The sequence below is a fragment of the Pongo abelii genome, chromosome 12 (assembly GCF_028885655.2).
Source record: "Pongo abelii isolate AG06213 chromosome 12, NHGRI_mPonAbe1-v2.0_pri, whole genome shotgun sequence".
NCBI classification, from domain to species: Eukaryota; Metazoa; Chordata; class Mammalia; order Primates; family Hominidae; genus Pongo; species Pongo abelii.
Window position 1 is genome coordinate 110,350,722 of NC_071997.2, and position 23,005 is coordinate 110,373,726.

The 23,005-nt window shown below is 35.1% G+C and overlaps 1 long non-coding RNA gene across 4 annotated transcripts in view; it reads left to right on the forward strand.

Moving 5' to 3' along the window:
• The window catches only part of LOC129057743 (uncharacterized), a 388,559-nt gene that overhangs the window by 267,244 nt on the left and 98,310 nt on the right, over window positions 1–23,005 (forward strand). For 2 of the 4 annotated variants that reach the window (XR_010136330.1, XR_010136347.1), the window contains exon 12: window positions 10,113–11,346. This is a non-coding gene — a long non-coding RNA (uncharacterized LOC129057743). Of the gene's footprint in view, window positions 1–10,112; window positions 11,347–23,005 lie in introns of those variants that run through there. The other 2 variants (XR_010136333.1, XR_010136346.1) reach the window with 2 other exon arrangements.

Here is a 23,005-nt window from a genome sequence, read left to right on the forward strand (position 1 = left end):
TAGGATTTATCTTGGCTTATCCTAGTCCCTAGGACTGCCCTCCTTCTCACTCACCAACCCACACTCAGTTGTGGAATTCCCTGGAACTGTTCTCTTGACATTGTCCTCATGTGTTTTCTCTCAGAATTTCCAAAAATGCCACTTAACTGATATAGTCTCTGTAATTTGGCATGTGCTGTTTTCTCTGCCTAGAGAGACACCCGCCTTACTCACTGTCTAATTCATGTTTGTGTCTCAGCTAACACATCGTTTCCTTTTTCTAAGGCCATGCTAAGCCCTCATTGTCTATGTACCCATATCCTTGGTACATCTCCTACAAAGCACCAATTGCATTAACTAACCTTGCCCAATGTCGATCCTTCTTGCTGACTTATAAATTCAGTGATGACAAGAAGTTTCTTTATCTACATGTTTGACAAAAAATAATAATGAATTGAATGAATCAAAGGCCTATATTTTCCCCTTGCTCTTGAGTATTCCTTTATCTCTCTGAGAAAGAAAGCAAATGCAAACATCTTGAATCTGCTCCCTACTTGACAGGCAGAAATTCAGATCATGGACCAAAGGCTTGTATTTGCATTCCAGATCAAACTTTGTCACTTTTGGTACCAACTATGTGGTATTTCTTTTTTTTTTTTTTTTCTAAATGAGTTCATCTCCAGTTATATCATGGAAGACAGAAGAGAAATGTGGTTCAGGAAATGGAATTTTGTTTGACATATTCTTCTCCAGAAAAACCACTGCTCTTTAAAGAACATGGGAACTATAGATTTCTGGGGTATAATTTCTGAGGGAAGGAACAAACAAAAAGGGGTGCAGAGAAGATTGAAAATGCGGTTGTCCATTATGCTTGCCTGAGGTAGCCTGGTGAAGCCTCTGCTGCAAGTGATGTCTGGAATGAAAGGAAGCTCTTTGGAGCTCATCAGCAATCTTTTTTTTTTAGATGGAGTCTTGCTTGGTTGCTCAGGCTGGAGTGCAGTGACACTATCTTGGCTCGCTGCAACCTCTGCCTCCCAGGTTCAAGTGATTCTCCTGCCTCAGCCTCAGCCTCCTGAGTAGCTGGGATTACAGGCATGCACTACTATGCTCAGCTAATTTTGTGTTCTTAGTGAAGATGGGGTTTCAACATGTTGGCCAGGCTGGTCTTGAACTCCTGACCTCAGGTGATACACCTACCTCGGCCTCCCAAATCGCTGGGATGACAGGCTTGAGCCCCGCCTGTCATTAACCTTTCTTAATTAAAACCGGCCCTTGAATCTTTGATGAAGGCTGCTACCATGGGCTAAAATGATAACTAAAATCCACAGAGGCCTGTAAGAGGACCCAAAACCCAAATCCTGCCCTTTTAGGAGACAAGGGCAGTGAGAAAACACTTCATCAGCAACTCACAGTTAAGCATCTCCAAATTTTCCCCAATTTTTTCCATCTGAGTAATCAGGAGTATAATTGAACACAATGAAGTGTTGAAAGCTTTTTCAATGTAATATAGAAGATTAACTATACAATTATCCCTTACAGAGCTAAAATAACACTGCTCTTGCATCATAATGTCTTACATAAGATTCTTTGAACTTCTCTGAGGCTCTGTAATAGTTTAGTACCCTATCATTATTGTCTTGCAGTCCGCCCATTTTTCAGATGGGAAGACAAAAATAAAGAACAATTTATCCTTCATATTGTGACCTCACCTAATTTATCAAGACATATAAAAAAGTCCAATGGACACATATTTACATCATTTTATATAAAATACCACATAACTGTGATGAATATTTTTGCCATACATATCAAAGTGATATTGAACAGAACTGCAAGAGATATAAAATCATATAAATCAGATACAGTAATTTAAAAATATAGCAGGTTGGGGTTATTTATCATAAAGATAAATATGTCCTTTATGACTCATTGCTTTCTGGGTCATTGCTGAGTGACAGCGCAGCATAGTATTGAGTATGTTGCATAATGACCAAGAGTTATCTCATCAGTTTAAGTTCTTTTTATAACCTCAGGTTATAAAAAGTCAGAGAATTGTGTCATACACTTTTTTAAAAATTTTCGAGCTTGGAATTGAAGTATAAAAGGTATTTTGGTTATTTCATCAGTCAATAAACAACATATTCAGTGGTAAAATTCAGGCAGATTTCACTCCGAAGGCTTACATCAGGTGCTGTACCCCGAGAGGCCCATGGCACCCTGCAAATACTTGTTAGACTCTACCATAATTCATTGTACATCTCTTTTCTAACTAAGCTTTCAGCTCTGAAGAAGAAGAATTGAATATTTTTCCATATAACACTACACTTGACACATAGCAGGTATTCAATTAAGTGTTTCTTGGAGGAGGGATATTTACTTGAAATAGTCCTTGCCATTCTGATTGGCTGCCTGGATGAAGGCTAAAAGGCCCTGAACTTTGAGATACTTTAATTCTAGTCAGGCATGAAAACACCATTCTTTTTGTACCAAATGTGGGCATGTTTACAGGTAGATTATTATATTGGTGAAGAATTGATCATTATTCAGAAATTTGCACTATTAAGAAAAATTTTCCAAAACATAGGATTACTGAGTCTTTTTTTTTTTTTTTGAGACGGAGTCTCACTCTGTTGTCCAGACTGGAATGCAGTGGAGTGACCTCCGCTTCCCGGATTCAAGTGATTCTCCTGCCTTAGCCTCCCAAGTAACTGTGATTACAGGCGTGCACCACCACAGCCGGCTAATTTTTTGTACTTTTAGTACAGACAGGGCTTCACCATATTGGCCAGCCTAGTCTCGAACTCCTGACCTCAGGTGATCTGCCCGCCTTGGCCTCCCAAAGTGCTGGCATTATAGGCGTGAGCCACTGTGCCCAGCCGGATTACCGATTCTTTTCCATGTCCTCTAAGACATTGTGTAGAAGCCTGGTCAAGGGATTACTTAATTCTCCTGTCTTACTTGACTTGCTATTTACTATTATTCAGGATAATAACCCTTATAACTTTCCAAGGGTAAATGTTAGCTCTCAGAAAATGGATAGCAATATAGATGATTCTCATCAAATAGCAATAGAAATGAATGTTGTGTGCAAGACACAAATAATTTTTGACCAAAGATTATAGTTTTATTGTCCTTTATGAACATTAAGCTATTTTGTACCTGAACTGGAAATCTTCTTTTTCTCGTAACCACTATACATATCTCCAGTACTTTTGGGACCAGCTTTAGTATTTTGGTGGTTTCATCATTAATGAACTAAAAAAACTTTGACATGTGCTCACTTTATATTTGCATATAATTTGTTGTTTTAGCTTTTTGAAAAATATTCTTTGGCAAAGTAAAACTCATATATATTTAATTTGTATAATCATGTTTAAAAGGTATTGAAAAATGCAGAAATAATCCAGATCCCCCAAAATATATTTTTATATTATATTTGATTTTTAAAAAATTGATGTGGAAAACCAAATGTCTCTGTGTGTGAGTAGGGGTTGGGTAGGGGTTAATCTAAAGCGTATAGGTTGAATTTTGCATATAATTGAGTAAAAACAAGATGGGGCAAATGAGGAAAATAAGATTTCAACAGTGAGGACATCAGTGGGAAAGTGATGAATTTGTCAATATGGTGTAACATTAAATAAGAATTCCTGCAGGCCAGGAAACAGGTCAACAAGAAAAGAGTGGGCAGACACTGAGGTGTTGGTGGGAAGCTGACATTGTTGAGACATTCTTCTTTCAGTATCACTGCACATTTTTAAAAAATAATAGCATTACTCTATAGGCATTTTTAAATGAACTATTTGATTCAAGCTCCACCTTAAAATGGGTTATTTGGGGGAAATTAAGGGACCATTAAAAAATAGAAATGCTCGTTAAGAGATGACACAAGTAAATTTGATTCAATGCAATATCTATATTTATATTCCACTATATACATAATTTATGTATCTACTATAAACCAAACTTTTAAAAGCACATAGCAGATTAAAAAGAAAAAGACATAAGCCTTTCCTCAAAGATATGAAATGTATTAGAAATTCAAAGCATAGCAATATAAAACAGAAAGAAAGTGAGATACCAGAGAAAGAAAGTAGTAATATCAGTGATTCTGGAGAAAGCCAACTATGGGAAATAATTGCTTCTTGGATAACAAAGACAATTATGGCCCATTCCCAAAAACTTCTTTATATTTGCCTTCAGTCATTAGCTTAAAGGTTCTTATTAACAGAGAAGATCACTGAAAGAGAAGAGTAATATTATTTCAAGTGAATCAAGGACTTGATCTGCTCTACAAAGCTCCTGTGTTTTATGGTGCCCTCAACCACATGTACACAGCTTAGTTGAGACCTACCTGTGGGGCAGCTGTGCTGTCTGGATGGCTCAGGCAGGAAGAAGAGGGAAAAACCAATTCTGCACCCAGTTTCTTCTCCTATCCTTTTCTCAGCCCTAGGTAGAATAAAGAGGGAGATAAAATAAGACTGCCTTTGCTGCTTGCTTTTATATCTCTGAAGTTGCTAACATTTTTCTTTATATCTATTTATTGCCAAATAGCCTTAGAACAAAATTTGGTTGAAGGGTATGAAAACAAAAAGTAGTAGAATTCTCTCCAAACTTATTACTAGTCACTTTTAAAGTGCTTTTACAATTTTTTTCCTGTATATCCTTCCAGTGTTTATCTGTATGCAAGCATGCTTTTAGAGAGTTTTATCTGTAGTATTCTTTATTATTCTCATTCATTCCATGATTTTTCATATTCTCCTTATAATTATATGTTAATAATTATTTTATATTGCTGCATAAGATTTAGACTCACTATACCTTACTTAGGTGTTTCTGTAATTTGAGGCATTTATTTAAATATCAGTTTGGTATTTTAAATAATTCTGCTGTAAATATTTTGGTGAATGTCATTCTGTTTTCATCATATCAGTGACTATAAACACTTAATCCTAAAGTAAGTATTTTTAAAGATCTTAACTCCTCTAAAATCAGGAAATGTTTTAAAATCTATGTGTGTATTTAATATGCTTGTTACATATTATTAACAAGATGTATTAAATTGATGGCAGGTCCTAAAACCATTATTAGTTTAGAATATAGAAAATTGTGTATTACGTTAAATTCCTAAAATTGATGAGAATAATAATATGAGGTGGTAAATATAAAAAGTGTTTAATTGTTGAAATATCTACCTCTAAAAAATGAATAGAAGATTAAAAAAAAAACAAAATGAAAAACGTCTTCTGTTTAAATGCTTAGGAGTGCGTACACATACACACATATATTTAACCAAACAAAAATGTTAGTTAAACACAAAATGTATAAATAATAGGCCAAATAGGAAGCCTGTGAGTGGATCTCTCCAGACTCTACCTGTGTCTTTGTCCTCAGTTTCCAACTGTGTGCCCTCACTATGTGAACGTAAAAAAACCTAGCCATAAGCACAACTGCATGCTGGGTCCTCTGAGTCCTAGTGAATCTCTGAAGATTGTCTTCATTTTCTCATTTGGGCAACCTTGATGGGAAAAAATTGGCAAGTACTAGGAGATATTCATACTCTTTTTCTTGGCAACTCAAAGATGTAATTGCATTGGTGAAAATCTTGGGAGGACATGGTAGGGAAAGTTAAAAATGTACTGTTCGGCAGGCAGGTGGGATATATTAAGGAGAATCATCCTAAACCATATGTTCTATAATCATGAAATCAGGAAAAAGAACAAAATAGACACATTTTACAATCAGAAAACGTGTCACAGATTAATTTTGTATCATCCTTTGTGTGCATGCATGGGTATGTGTGTGACATTTCTGATAATGAAATACACAAGACCTATCCAAAACAATTGTCTCTGGGTAGCATGATTGAGTAATGGAGAAACAAGGGAATGGGGTGGGGGAATGGAGGGAGTCTTTTTACCTTGTTACATTTTCTATTGATACATCTTACAGCTACATTATATGTATTTATTTTTGTATGTATTTATATCTATACCTGTTATGGTATTAATATGTATTTAGACCATTTGATATAGCATTTCCACTTTTAAAAACTTATTATTGGGAAACATGAATAAAGATGTATGTACAAAAATTTAACTGACTGATTATTTATAGTTAGTAAAATTTTGAGAAAAAAACAGAATTGAGCATTACTGGAATGGTTAAATTGTTGCAATACTTCTGTATGATGAAATCCAAAGACACAAAGATGAATGCTCATAACCTGATACTATATAAATAAGGCTAGGCAAGAGAAAGTGAGGGAAGGGAGAAGAGGCTGGGGATAAATAGAAAGAGCAAGAAGACACATGAAGAGATGGAAAGAAAAACATCATATTATTAACAGATTGGCAGTGATAAATACACCTCAGACATGTGGTTACAGATGCTTTTCCTTATTTTCATTACTTTACTCGTTATTGTCAATATTTGATAATGCATACACATATTATTTTCATATGGAAAAATATTAAAGTGTTTTTAAAATCCATATTGTTTATTGCTAGGTGAAGGTATATTATGTGGACATAGCTGTTGACATATAGTGCCAAATTTGTCTTCTAGAAAGGTTGCTTCATAATATACACAGATGTGAATTCTCCTGCTAGCTTTTTGCAACCTGCTTTTCATTGATTTCCATCATCTGTGTTGCTGCTTTAATATATTTATAATTCTCAATCTAAATTTATGCTTCTTTTCTGAGTTGAACATTTTTCTATTTGTTACATTTTATCTTTTCTCAACTGCCTAGTTCTGTCCTATGTCAAAAAGAGTTTTCTTAAAAATAGATTTATTAAATGTGGTACAAATATTTTTTACTTGATTTTTAACCATGATACGTTTGACATAAGTGAAAATTACTGATTGGTGTATAAGATGCACCATTTGGCTGATGGGTATACTAAAAGCCCAGACTTCACTGCTAGGCAGTAGACACATGCAAGAAATCTGTGCCTGTACTGATTTCCCTCTTTTTCTATGAAAATCTATAAAAATAACAAAGTAATAAAAAAATCAAAGGGAATGTGTAGGAAGCAATACTTTGCTGTTACTTGGAACTGGGGTGCATAAAAGGAAGTCATGGGGATTAAAAATGGAAAAATAATTTGGGAAATATTGAATAGTAGGCGAAGACATTTGGGTTTGTCAGTATTTAGTGGAGAGCCATTGGGGATTTTTGAACAAAGTACTGAAATAGTCAGAATTGAGCTTCACTATACAAGATGAAGAAGTCTTAGAGATCTACTGTACAGCATATTGTCAGTCATTAATAATATTGTATTATAGATTTAAAAAGTTGGTAAAAGGGTAGTTCTTATGTTAAGTGTCACCACAAGTAATAATAAATAAATAAATAAACAGGGCAGGAGAAAACTTTTGGAGATATTGGATAGGTTTATGGCACAGACTGTAAAGTTGGTTTCAGGGGTGTATGCAAATTTCTAAACTCACTAAGATGTATATGTTAAATATGTCCAGCCTTCTGTATGTCAATCATACCTCAATAAAGGTAATATAATTTTAAGAAAAAAATTTTTAAGAAAAGATTTTAAAGGAAAAAAGTTAATTTATTTTAAATTATAAAAATACAAATTTGGACACATCAATATTTTCCTGGATAATTTTAATTGTTATAAAAAAATTAGCATATTCAAAGAACATTAAAATTATGTAATTTATATGTTTCTATATAACTTTCCCTAATTTAGAGAAAATTTCTATGGTTTTTTGTTTACCTTAAAATATTTAAATAATGTGGCCAACAAGCATATAAAAAAATCCTCAACATCACTAATAATTACAGAAATGCAAATCAAAACCACAATGAGATACTATCTCACACCAGTCAGAATGGCTACTATTAAAAAGTAAAAAAAATAACAGATGCTGGCAAGGCTGCAGAGAAAAGGGAATGCTTATACACTGCTGGTGGGAATGTAGATTAGTTTAGTCGCTATGGAAAGCAGTTTACAATTTCTCAAAGAACTCAAAGCAGAATTACCACTGGTCCCAGCAATCCCGTTATTGGTACATACCCAGAGAAATACAAATCATTCTGCCATAAAGACACATGCATGCATATATTCCTCACAGAACTATTCATAATAGCAAAGATGTGGAATCAGCCTAAATGCCCATCAACAGTGGACTGGACAAAGAAAATGTGTTACATGTACACCAAAGAATAATACACAGCCATAAAAAAGAACAAGATCATGTCCTTTGCAGCAACGTGGATGAAGCTGGAGCAGGCCATTATTATCCTAAGTGAGCTAACACAGGAACAGAAAACCAAACACTGCATGTTTTCACTTATAAGTGGGAGCTAAACGTCGACTACATATGAGTACAAGAAGAGAACAAAAAACACTGCGGCCTACTTGAGAGTGGACGGAGGGAGGAGGTTGAGGATCAGAAAACTACCTATTGGGTACCTATTATATCATTTGAGTCATGAAATAATCTGTACAACAAACCCCCATGATACATAATTTACTCATAAAACAAACCTGCACATGTACCCCTAAACCTAAAATAAAGTTAAAATATGCATATTTAAATACATTCTAATTTGATATGCTAAATATTATTTTTCTATTAGTATAAGTTTACTGCCTTTCTTATGACAGATTTAAATATATATAATTTGTAATCTTTCTGGAAATATTTCGGGAGATATATATATGTGCACGTATGCGTATGTATGTATATGGAAGTAATCATGTATAAACAGAAAAATTACATATATACAAAGAAATTATATTTTGTATATGATATGTAACATGTATTTTCTCTGCTACACTGTTAATTACTTTTGTTGTTTTTTACTAGTTTATATTGTATTTATTCACCTAAAGAAATTTGTGCATTAAGGACAAATTAGAAAATAAAGAGAAGAAAAAGGAATTAAGTATCATCCTTAATCTAACAATTCACAGTCATTAGTCACTCTTTTGTACATATCTTCTAGAGTATTTCCTATGCTAATATGTAATCATACTACGTATAATGATTTTTATCTTGTTGTATATTGTTTTGTTTAATAATCTCATGTGATCTTATTTCCACTTTATTATTTTTCTATTACCTTACTTGTAGTTGCTAAATAAAATTCCATGAAAAGATCCGACATGATGATTTAACCAATTCCACATTTTAAATCATATGTTATTTTCAATTTTTTATTATCAATTGTGATCAGATGACTGTTTTGCAAATTAATATTTTCACATATGCTTTTTTCCTTAAGATAAATTTCTAGTTGTAGAGTTGTTTGGTCAAATGTAATGAACATTTTAATAATCTTTGATACAAAACATCATATGGCCTCTCAGAAAGATTCTACCATTTTACCATTTCACCAGCAATGTCTGGTGGGTGGTGGGCGATTGGCCAGGTACATGTTTTTCTCTATGTTTGTTGATATTAAGCATTAAGATTATATCCTATCCTTCAGGAGAAATAGGTATCTTCTCATTAATTAATTCACATATCTATTATATATAGACTTTTCATATGTTTATTTGATATTTTAGTTTTTCACTTTTAAAGTTTTGAAGTCAGTTATGACAATTGGTCCAGGGATGTTTCTCTTCTACATTTATGATGTTTCTAAAATTAGTTTAAATTTCTTTTAGATGCAAGTATATGAGTAAGTGAGGAATAAAATAGACACCTATCTGGCTAGTCAAATAACAACACTAAACATCTATTTCTTTATTGCATATGTATAATAGACATGTGAAAAGTTAGTTTTATATTTAACTTTGCATTGCTGAAGCATAGTGATTCTTAATTTTATTTCAGCTTATGTTACACAGGTTTAAAGTTGTGTTCTCTGTTTAATTTATCCTGATACTGTTTAGTAGATGTGAAAATGGCTTATTGAAAAGAGAGTTTTAAATTGTTTTTAATTTAGGTTCAGACTTTAAAAAATCCATTCATTTGGTGCTGATTTGCATATTTGACCTCTGTAGCTTTCTATTGTCTCAAGGAACCAATTAAAACATCTTCTTTCTAAGAATTTGTTATTAGTCAACTCTAGTTGAGTTATTGTATAGTAACACCCCAAAGTCTCAGTGGTATTCACATAATAAAGGTTTATTTCTCATCCATGCTGATGTCTACTATAGGTCTTCTGCAGCTCTATTCCATGTTACTGTCATTGGGGGTTCAGTCTGACAGAACAACGTCTAACATCACCAGTCTCCTTGCAGATGAAAAAAGGTGCACGGTAAGTCAAGCGTTGGATTTTAAAGCTTCTTGGATGTGAAACACATTATTCAATTCACAGTTCATTGGACAAAGAAGTTATATGACCAGGGTTGATGTTAAAGAAGCCAGAAAATGTAATCGTCCTCCTAGAAAGGTACAGCAAATATTTTGAACAATAATAGTATCACCACATCTGTTCAAGTAGTTTGCTAATATTGGCTCTAGAATTACAAAGCCGTGCCAGTGGAAGAGTCCCTTATGCGTTAATTAATTTAAGAAATTTGACCCCAATGCAGCCCTAAGTGAATTAAAGTGGGAGTCTGAAAACTTTTTCTGTAAAGAGCCAGATAGTATATGTTTCCTTCTTTGTGGGTCATACAGTCTCTGCTGCAACAATTGCAACTTCTCAAGTCCACTAATATAGCCAGAAAGTGGCCCTAGTTATAACAGAAACAAATAGGCATATCTATGTTCCAATAAATCTTTATTAACAAAACAATCCGTGGACTGGATTTTATCTTGCTGACCATTTGCCAATCTCAGAATAGATTCATTCTTGTCTAGTTAGAGTAGAAATTTGGAATAGCCTGTTGAGATCTGGAGTTTTATCCATTCTCACTGAAAGAAATTGCACTAATGGATACAAACTAAAATTTTGTTTATGGCGGGTCATATTCCACTATAAGGCCAACCGTATTTATTTTAAAGCTGTTAGTTCTGGGAAAGATATTCTGAGAGGCAGAGGTGTCATTCGAAAAATCATTTTCAATGTACTCATCTTCTTAAACAGGCTATAGAAAAAATGCTCTATGACATCTTCTGGGCTGATTGGAACATGCAGGCAACTGAGAAGGCATTGCAAGGGGTGTGGATTAAGACAAGAATGAGAAATTCTAATTTAATTCTTACAGTTGAATTAAAGGGGGTAGTTACCTGAAAACTGTACTCATTTCATCATGGTCCTGGAAAAAGCACAAAACTATATTGCTACTTATCTTCTAAATGGACATAATCACGATCTAGCCACATGCTATAACCAAAGGATAATTATGCCTGTATCTTTTGAACCTTTCTAGGAGTTCTTGTAGGTAACCACAAACATAGATATGTCTAATAGAGTTGACGAAGTAAAACAATATTATTCTACTGGATTGAGGCTTTCTGAAAATATTTAATAAAATTTAATAATAAATATTTAATAAATATTTAATAAAATTATATTGCTCCATTTTGTTTTAAGAATGAAAACCTGTGTTTTCTTGCGAAGAATAGGATATATGCAAAGTACTTTCAACTTTCTTCCCCCAAAAAATGCAGACCTAAATACAAAGAAGAAATGTTAATTGATTCATTGAACTTTTGAAGCAACTATTTAACATTTTCAATAAAAAGAAGCCTACCTCTAATCCCAGGCGGCAGCTTTACTAAAGACATACATTATAATTATGCTTCTGTTTTCATTTCCTGCTAATAACAGTGACTAGGAAAGTCTGCTTTCTACATCTGGATTTCAAACCATCATTCAGACAAAGCTTCATTAAACCCACCAAACGCTAAAGGTCACTGTGGTTTTCATATGTTTGTGTTGTAGCAACTAAATGTTGCAAAAATGATCAGCTGCCAGCCAAATTTAGAAACACCAGAAAATAGCAAAAGTAAGATGAGGACATACATGATATGTTTATCCATTCAACAAATAGAAACATAGATCAATACAATATAGCCCTTGCCCTCAAGGAAATCATTCTACATGGATGACTGAAGCTTAAATTGACAATTAGAATATTTCATGTAAATATGAAGTTGATTTCCATTAAATGGCTCGACTGAACTGATCCAGAAAATCATCTTTCTTATTTCAAACACACAGAAATGCCATTTAAAATATAACAAATACACATTAAATATATAGTTGAGCTCAAAATATAAACAAGAAAAAAAAATCTCCAAATAAAGAGGGAAGTTAACGTTGGAGTGTGAGTGGAAGCTGATGCCCAGGGGCTCATGGGCATTATTACTGGCTCAAGCCTTGGACTCTACCACTGTAAGTGAAGGAGACTCTTTGTGCTGAGAATTAGAAATGAATTGCTGCATAAAACCAAGATTCATAAGGTCTGACTCATTTATAAAATTGAAACTATACAAACTCCTAAAACCCAGGAAAAATGGCTCAAAATCTTACAGCCTGTCTGAGGTCATGAGCAGAAAGAGTGACCCAAAAGGAATCATCATCTCAGGCTTTCTTCCCTTCAGTGAAGTCAGAGTTCACAATCCACAATCCACACCCCAAAGTAGTTCAATGAAAAGGTCTATTAGAGTTGACTATTCCTGAAATGACATGCTTACAACCCAGGAAAAACAGAACTTTCACAGAATATAGCTCCTGATGCAGATGAACTTTAAATTTTAAAAATTATAAAGCATGCATGAAGTAAAAAATTGACAGAGAAGAGAGAGAGACAGAGAGAGAGAGAGAAAGCAAGCATATCAAACAGAAGATAACTGGATAATTAATTCAAAAGTGAATTTAAAGTAAGTGGATTTAAAAATGTTTAGATGATAAAAAATAATAAATGTTCTAAGAACAATACAGTATGGTATAGGTAGAGACACTGTTGAAAAACAGCCAAGCACATTTCTAAAAAATAAAACATAAAATGATTGAAATAAAAATAATAAATCCTCTTTGATTTATGATGAAATTTGATATAGTTAAAGAGTGAATATCTTAATTGGAAGACAGAGGGCAGGAAATCAGCTGTGGTCATACAAAACGGTAAGGACATGGGAAAGAGGTTTTAGGAGATATGGAGTAATAGATGAAGTAAGGGTGTTTCAAATGAAAGAAGAGGGAGAATGAGAAGGCAAAATTTAGTACTCAGACATTTCTCATCTTCATGATGAAAGATTCTCCCTGGGGCCTGAAAGCTTAAGGGAATGAATAACTCCTACCTTCTCAGGCCCAGTCCCAAGGCGCAAGGCCACTTGCACCAGCAGCATGTGTCAGCAAGATAGCAGAAGCAGGAAGAGAGCTGGCTGGAAGACATGTACCCCCTGAAGATCAAGAGAGAGGCCGTCCGGGCACCATGTAGCAGTTAGTGTCTGCTACTGAGACACTTCCTGTTTACAAGAGACTATAAAACCCCTGCCCCATCCTCATTTGGTGCTGACACCATTTTAGGCCTCAGCCGGCCTGCACCCAGGCACTTATTAAAACAGCATGTTACTCCACACAGCCTTGTGTTGTTTGTTGGTGTGCTCTCAGGGTTTGAACAGATACAAGAGCCTTGCACATGAAAGTCTGATTTTTTCAGATTGACTGAATCCTCCAAGTCTTAAATAGGGTGAATAGAACACCCACACCTGGTTGAATTATAATAAAGTCACATAACATTAAAAATAAAAAGAATTATGTTTCCTGAAAGAAAACTTATTTACAAAGCAAAAGTAAATGGACCTACAAAAAATACTTTACCAATAATGGCAGGTTCAAGACACTAGGAAAAAGATCCTCATAATAATGAAGAAAAATAACTGATTGTCTAGCATTTCAAATCAAGATAAAAATTAAGAGTCATGGTGAAATAAGGAAATTTCATAGCAAAAATTGAGAGAATTTACTTCTGGCAGTTCTCACTGTAAGAGCTACTAAAAATGTGCTTCAAAAAGAAGTATATTGAATCACAAAAAAAGAATAAGATGAAAGAAACAGTAAATGTGAATATATCAACATAAGCATTGACTGTAAATAATAGTGCTAAGTTAGAAGGTAAAGAAACTATTAGAACTGAAATACCAAGCAATTATAGGGAAGGTGAAATCTGGGGGAGAATGTTCTTAAAGAATTCTAAAGTTCTTGTAAACAAAGGAGGCAAGAAAGGTAGATTAGCTTTTCACTGTTTTGAGTATTTAAGTATTTAAATGTAGCTACAACAATAAAAGAAGCATATGTATATCTTTCAAACAGGTAGAGGAAAAACCAAACAAAAATATAGCCAATTGAGTAAAAGGCAGAAAATAAGAAAGACACAATAAACAGTTATGAATACAAAAATAATAGGATATAAATTGCCCTAAGATACCAGTAATCACAATCAGAGATAGTTACTAAATTATTTGCTATCAATTCTATCAGAAAATGAGATTAGAAAAATAAATCCAGCCACATGCTATTCAAAAGCGCCATCCATACAATAAAACTAACTTTGAAAGATTGTTATAAAATGATGGAAATATAAACATATATACTATTGCATATGTTCAAATATGTTCATTATATTTCTGTTTGAAATAATAAAGTATTGGAAAAAAAGCGATGTATTCAATGGGGGAATTGATAAATATTTACAGACTTTTAAAACTTATATTCTCCTATTATATTTTTATAGTCAATTATTTATGGTACATATGAATGTAATTGCTTTCAGGTATTTATTTTGCAATATTTGCATTCTTTTTTTTTTTTTTTTTTTTTTTTGAGACGGAGTCTCACTCTGTCACCCAGGCTGGAGTGCAGTGGCGCGATCTCGGCTCACTGCAAGCTCCGCCTCCTGGGTTCACGCCATTCTTCTGCCTCAGCCTCCCGAGTAGCTGGGACTACAGGTGCCTGCCAGCACGCCTGGCTAATTTTTTGTATTTTTAGTAGAGACGTCGTTTCACTGTGTTAGCCAGGATGGTCTTGATCTCCTGACCTCATGATCTGCCCTCCTCAGTCTCCCAAAGTGCTGGGATTACAGGCGTGAGCCACCGTGCCCAGCCTGCATTCTTAAATACTTTGTTAATCATCTAATCTCTATATATTTGTATATTAGCCTCTTCTTTTCATTCAATGGAGAAAAGTAAATTTTATCATGTTGCAATAGCTACACTTCCAGATAAAAACTAAATCATATGATGGGACCTGGTATATCAGTTCTCCTGTGTTAAATGCGAATTCCCTGAGCACTTTACTATTGTATATGATATGATTTGTTAGTATGATTATATTAGTTAATTCTCACACTGCTATAAAGAATGACCCAAGACTGCATAATTTATGAAGAAAAGAGGTTTAATTGGCTCACAGTTCTGCAGGCTGCACAGGAAGCATGATTGGGGAGGCATCAGGAAACTTACAATAATGATGGCAGGGTGAAGAGGAAGCAAGCACATCTTCATGTGGCAGCAGGAAACAGAAACAATGAAGAGCAGAGTGCTACACACCTTTAAACAAATATATCCCGTGAGAACTCACAAACTGTCATAAGAACAGCAAGAAGGAAAACCACCCCCGTGATCCCATCACCTCCACTCCAGTCCCTCTCTCAACATTGGGAATTACAACTGAATATGAGATTTGGGTGGGGACACAGCCAAACTTTATCAATGATATAAATTTTTTTTAATCATGCTAAGATAGGTTCTTCAATTCTTAGTTTATATAAACTGAGAGAAAACAAAAACTAAGAGTTTTTTTTGCTAAGAAATGTAGAATTTTATTAAAATCTGTTATTTCTAGTGAGATGATGATATGGTTTGGCTGTGTCCCCACCCAAATCTCATCTTGAATTGTAGCTCCCATAATTCCCACCTGTTGTGGGGAGGAACCTGGGGGAGATCATTGAATCATGAGGGTGGTTCCCCCATACTGGTTTTGTGGTAGTGAACAGGTCTCATGAGATCTGATGGTTTTTTAAGAGGAAACCCCTTTCACTTGGCTTTCATTCTCTCTTGCCTGTTGCCATGTAAGATGTGCATGATTGTGAGTACTCCCCAGCCACGTGGAAGTGTGAGACTACCAAACTTCTTTTTCTTCATAAATTACCCAGTCTCAGGTATGTCCTTATCAGCAGTGTGAAAAGAGACTAATAGAGATGATCAGATAATTCCTCTGTTTTGCCCTGCTGATAAGTACATTAATACTTTCTTGTTATTAAACATTTTAAAATTTTAGATTAAACCTTAATTGATTATAATGTGCATTATTTTGTTATATTTATTATTCTGTTTGGTATTTTACTTTGAATAATTGGATTTATGTTTTTAAGTGAGATTATTATTTTGCAGTTTTCTTGAAAACTCTGTTTTATCTTTAAAAAAATCCATTATCATTGCCAATTCACCAAAAGTTCAGTTAAGGCAGGAGCCAGATTTGGTTTGTTTATCATTTGCTAAACACATCATTTATGCTTAGCCCTGTGCCTGGTACACAGCAGAAATTCATAAACATTTGTTGAATAAATACTGCAATCCAACTTTTGTCAATAGCATTCTGTTTAAACTAAGTTTTAAAAAATCATTTTTTCTTGAAAACTAAAATATTATTCTGAAGAGTTAAAGATTTACATATGCTATCATATTAAAAAAATTTAATCAGATTAGCAATAAAAATTTAAAAGTTCAGTTTGTAAATAGAAACATAATGCATTTTTTAAAAAATTTTTTCTAAAATAAACATGGGATACATGTGCAGAACATGCAGGTTTATTACATAGGTATACATGTGCCATGGTGCTTTGCTGCATCTATTGATCCAATCTCTAATTACCACCCGTCATCCCCCACCCTCCAACAGGCCCTGGTGTGTGTTATTCCCTGCTCTGTGTCCATGTGTTCTCCTTGTTCAACTCCCATTTATGAGTGAGAACATGCAGTGTTTGGTTTTCTGTTCCTATGTTAGTCTGCTGAGGATGATGGCTTCCAGCTTTATCTATGTCCCTGCAAAGGACATGGTCTTATGCCTTTTAATGGCAGCATAGTATTCCATGGTGTATATGTACCACATATTCTTTATCATTTCTATCACTGATGGGCATTTGGGTTGATTCCCTGTCAACCTGAGACCAAAACTGGGAAAAGACACAACAAAAAAAGAAAATTTCAGGCCAATATCCCTGATGAATATTGAAAAAAATATAGAATACTGGCAAACTAAATCCAGCAGCACATCAAAAAACTTATCCACCATGATCAAGTCAGCTACAACTTTGAGATGCAAGGCTAATTCAACATATGCAAATCACTAAGCATAATCTATCAAATAAACAGAACCAAAGACAAAAACCACATGATTATCTCAATAGATGCAGAAAAGGACTTTGATAAAATTCAACATCCCTTCATGTTAAAAACTCTCAATAAACTAGGTATTGTTGGAACATATCTCAAAATAATAAGAGCTATTTATGACAAACCCACAGCCAATATCATATTGAATGGGCAAAAGCTGGAAGCATTCCCTTTGAAAACCAGCGCAAGACAAGGATGCCCTCTCTCACCACTCCTATTCAACATAGTATTGGAAGTTCTGGCCAGGGCAATCAGGCAACAGAAAGAAATAAAGGGTATTCAAATAGGAAGAGAGCAAGTCATATTGTCACTGTTTGCAGAAAACATGATTTTATATTTAGAAAACCCCATATCTCAGCCCCAAAGCTGCTTAAACCGATAAGCAACTTCAGTAAAGTCCCAGGATACAAAATTATTTTGCAAAAATCACAAGCATTCCTTTACACCAACAATAGACAAGCATAGAGCCAAATCATGAATGAACTCTCATTCACAATTGCTACAAAGAGAATAAAATGCCTATGAATACAGCTAACAAGGAATGTGAAGGACCTCCTCCAGGAGAACTACAAACCACTCCTCAAGGAAATAAGAGAGGACACAAACAAGTGGAAAAACATTCATCCTCATGGATAGGAAGAATCAATATTGTGAAAATCGTCATACTGTCCAAAGTAATTTATAGATTCAATGCTATTCCCATCAAACTACCACTGACATTCTTCATAGAATTACAAAAAATTTTAAATTTCATATGAATTCAAAAAAGACCCTGCATAGCCAAGACAATCCTAAGCAAAAACAACAAAGCTGGAGGCATCATGCTACCTGACTTCAAACTATACTACAAGGCTACAGCAACCAAAACAGCATGGTACTGGTACCAAAACAGACATATAGACCAATGGAGCAGAACAGAGACCTCAGGAATAACACCACACATCTACAACCATCTGATTTTCAACAAACCTGACAAAAAGAAACAATGGGGAAAGGCTCTCCTATTCAGTAAATGATGCTGGGAAAACTGGTTAGTACTATGCAGAAAACTGAAACTGGACCTCTGTCTTACACCTTATGCAAAAATTAACTCAAGATGGATTAAAGACTTAAATTTAAAACCCCAAACCATAAAAAAACTAGAAGAAAACCTAGGCAATACCATTCAGGACATAGGCCAAAATTGACAAATGAGATCTAATTAAACTAAAAAGCTTCTGCACAGCAAAATAAACTATCATCAGAGCAAATAGGCAACCTATAGAATGGGAGAAAATTTTTGCAATCCACCCATCTGACAAAGATCTAATATCCAGAATTTACAAAGAACTTAAATTTACAAAAAAGAAATCAAAATGAGCAAAATATATGAACAGACACTTCTCAAAAGAAGACATTTACACGGCCAAAAAACATATGAAAAAAAGCTCAACATCACTGATCATCAGAGAAATGCAAATCAAAACCACAATGAGATACCATCTTATGCCAGTCAGAATGGAGATTATTAAAAAGTCAAGAGGCCAGGCGTGGTGGCTCACCTGAAATCCCAGCACTTTGGGAGGCTGAGGTGGGCAGATCACCTGAGGTTGAGAGTTTGAGACCAGCCTGACCAACACAGAGAAACCCCGTCTCTACTAAAAATACAAAAATAGCCAGGCTTGGTGGTGCATGCCTGTAATCTCAGCTACTTAGGAGGCTGAGGCAGGAGAATCGCATGAACCTGGGAGGCAGAGGTTTGCAGTGAGCCAAAATTGCACCATCGCACTCCACCCTGGGCAAGAACAGTGAAACTCTGTCTCAAAAAAAAGAAAAAAGGCAGGAAACAATAGATGCTGGCAGGGCTGTGGAGAAATAGGAACACTTTTACACTGTTGGTGGGAATGTCAATTAGTTCAACCATTGTGGAAGACAGTATGGCGATTCCTCAAGGATCTAGAACCAGAAATACCATTTGACCCAGCAATTCCATTGCTGGCTATATACCCAAAATGAATATCAGTCATTCTACTATAAAGACATAGGCACACGTATGTTTATTGCAGCACTGTTAACAAAAATCATTTGTTCTTTGAAGCCTTTGCTTTTCAAGTTCCTTCACCGGCAAGGTAACTGTCAAAGATCTCTTATCCTTAAGAAAACCACACTAAATATTTTATGATATGTGGCTACAAAATGACTCTTAAAAAGATCCACTTTAAATTGATTTTTTAAATAATAAAAATAATGGATGATAAATTAATCTCTTAAATTATTCCTGGTTATGTTTGTTTGCCTTTAGGAATGAAAGGAATTAAATATCTAATCTTTTAAGAACCAAAATTTTATTTCGAGATTCCTACTGTTCCTGAGAAACATTTATAGATAGTAACTATTTTAACTCTCTGCAAATGGTAATAACCTGAGTCAGTATTATACTGGATCATAGGAAATACAAAGAAATAAAATTCTCACCTTTTGTAGGCAATGTAATTTCGTGGCTCCCTGATCTGGCTGGTGTATGGGGGAAGGATGGAGGGAGCAGGGGCAGAGGGTTTCCTCTAAGACAGTCCGGTGAACCTGCATTTCCAGAAGCCCAGGCCATCCTCTTGAAAGAGAATTTTGTTCTGCCCTGGCTGTGTGGAACTATTTACTGGAGAATGTTTGTCGGGACCCTGGCCAGCGTTTATGCTTGGCTAACAACAGCATTGGTGAAGGAGAAGCAAGTGTTGTCTCTGTCCTCACTAGCCCTCCTCCCCATTTTGATATCTTTCTTTAACTCTTGCAGATGTTTTTGCCATTAGGTGAACATTATTTAAACTAGATGACAAAAGTTATTGGATTTCTCTAAACCTTGAGATCTCCAATTGAAAACTGAAAGTGAAAATACCTAACTCAGAAGGTTGCTGTTGTAGCAGAAGTGTTCACTGTTGCAAAGAATGTCCTATGGTGCCTACCACACAGTAGGGTCTAAAAAGTAGTAAGCAGGTATTAGTGTCCTTCAAGTTCTCGTGTTCGTATCTTGCTTGCTTTAAACATTTGTGTCTTTTCATTTTTAAATTATTTTGTTATACATAGTGCAAAAATACATATTTTATGATTATAACAATTCCAGCAAATATTCGTAAATATAAAATAAAACATGTCGGCCTCCTAATCATTTTTTTCCCTCTTACCAAGAGATAACCATTGTTAAAGTGTTAGTGTGCATAGCACATGTCATTTTCAATGATTTTTTATTTTTACATTTGTATATGTATATATGCATATCTGTGGTATCGTAATATCATTTATCATATAATTTATATTGTGACTTAGTTTTCTCTTTGTGATATAATTTTAAATATTTTTTGTTCTTTCTTTTTGATAACTGCATAGAATACCATGATATGAATATATTATAATCAATTTTCCTCTGTCTTTGTGGAATGTTTAAAGTTTCCCCTTTTGATTTTGAATACAATATAGTAAAATTTTCATTCCAAATTAATTACAAAAATTAACAGTTTTACCAGTTGTATATGTGAATGTCCATTTCATTGTATTGCTTACCAATATTTGAAATTATTAATCTTTTTGATTTTGGCTATGCTAGTGGGCAATTTATACTTTTATATTTGTTAGTAAGCTTGAACACATTTAAAGACTGTTTCAATGTCTTTTTCTCTTAATGTGCTATACATTGTGTTCATCTATTTTTCTATTTATTTATTTCTATTTTTTCTATTTCATTGTTTGTATTATTATTTCTGACATGTAAAATCTCTTATGTGAATCTCTTCAATGATTTGGTTGTCAATATAAATATGACATCAATACTTTCTTTTCAGTCTGTACTTCACCACCTTCCTTGTCACACAAACTTTGTTCTTTAAGTGTGTGGGGTTTTCTTACATTTGTTTGTTCATTTTTCCCTTAAATGAAATCTCTCTCTTTGCCTATATGGATTCTGAATTTTGTATTCTCAAGCCCTTCCCCAGTATAAAATATGGCTGATTGATTCCTATTCTATGCTAGCATTTTTTGAGCTTATTTTTTTTTATACCTTTAACTCTCTATTCCAGTTCAATAGCAATTTAAAAAAATCTGACATAAGGCAACTTAATTTGTTTATTCAACAGTTATTTACTAAGGGCATGCTGTGTGTCTTCCATTGTTCTAGGCCCTAATGATACAAGCATGAAACAACAAAAGGTCCCTGCTCTTATAGAGCTTAAATTATAGTTGGGGAAGTGTTCTCACATGGCTATGAAGAAATACCTGAGACTGGGTTATTTATGAAGAAAAGAAGTTTAATTTATTCACAGTTCCACATGGCTGAGGAGGCCTCAGGAAACTTACAATCATGGCACAAGGCACCTCTGGTGCAGCAGGAGAGAATGAGAATCAAGCAAAGGGGGAACCCCCTTATAAAACCATCAGATCATGTGAAAACTCACTCATTATAATGAGAAAAGTATGGGGGAAACCACCCCAATGATTCAATTATCTCCGCTTGGTGCTGCCCTTGACACATAGAAATTACCACAATTCAAAGTGATATTTGGATGGGGACACAGAGCCAAACCATATCATTTCACCCCAGCCCCTCCAAAATCTCACATCCTCACATTTTAAAACACAATGATGCCTTTGCAACAGTTCCCCAAAGACTTAACTCATTCTGCCATTAACCCAAAAGTACAAGTCCAAAGTTTCATCTGAGACAAGGCAAGTCATTTCTCCCTTTGAGTCTGTAAAAATCAAAAACAAGTTAGTTACTTCCTAAATACAATGGGGGTACAGGCATTTGGTAAATACACCCATTCCAAATAGGAAAAATTGGCCAAAACAAAGGGGCAACAGGCCCCACGCAAGTCTGAAGTGCAACAAGGCAGTCATTAAAACTTAAAATTCCGAAATGATCTCCTTTGACTCCACATCTCGCATCTGGGTCATGCTGATGCAAGAAGGGGGCTCCCATGACCTTGTACAGCTCTGCCTCTGTGGCTTTGTGGGTACAGCCCAGCTCCTGGCTGCTTTCACAGGCTGGTGTTGAGTGTCTACAACTTTTCCAGGCACACAATACAAGCCATTTGTGGATCTACCATTCTGGGGTCTGGAGAATGGTGGCCCTCTCCTTACAGCTCCACTAGGTAGTGCACCAGTGGGGACTCTGATCTCACAGTTCTCTTCTCCACTGCCCTAGCATAGGTTTTCCATGAGGGATCCATCCCTGCAGCAAACTTCTGCCTGGACATGCAGCATTTCCATACATTCTCTGAAATCTAAGTGGAGGTTCCCAAATCTCAATTCTTGACTTCTCTGCACCTGCAGGCTCAACACCACATGGAAGCTGTTAAGGCTTGGGGCTTGCACCCTCTGCAGCCATGCCCAAGCTGTACCTTGGCTGCTTTTAGCCATGATTGCAGCAGCTGGGATTCAAGTCCCTAGGCTGCACACAGCAGTGGTCCCTGGGCCTGAGCCAGGAAATCATTTTTTCCTCCTAGGCCTCTGGGCCTGTGATGAGAGGGGCTGCCTTGAGGGTCTCTGACATGCTCTGGAGACATTTTCCCCATTGTCTTAGTCATTAACATTCAGCGCCTTTTCACTTTTGCAAATGCAAATTTCTGCAGCCAGCTTGAATTTCTCCCCCCCAAATCAGTTTTTCTTTTCTATTGCATTGTCAAGCTGCAAATTTTTCATACTTTCTTGGTCTGCTTCCTCTTGAATGCTTTGCCACTTAAAAACGTCTTTCACCAGATACCCTGAATTCTCTCTCTCAACTTCAAAGTTCCACAGATCT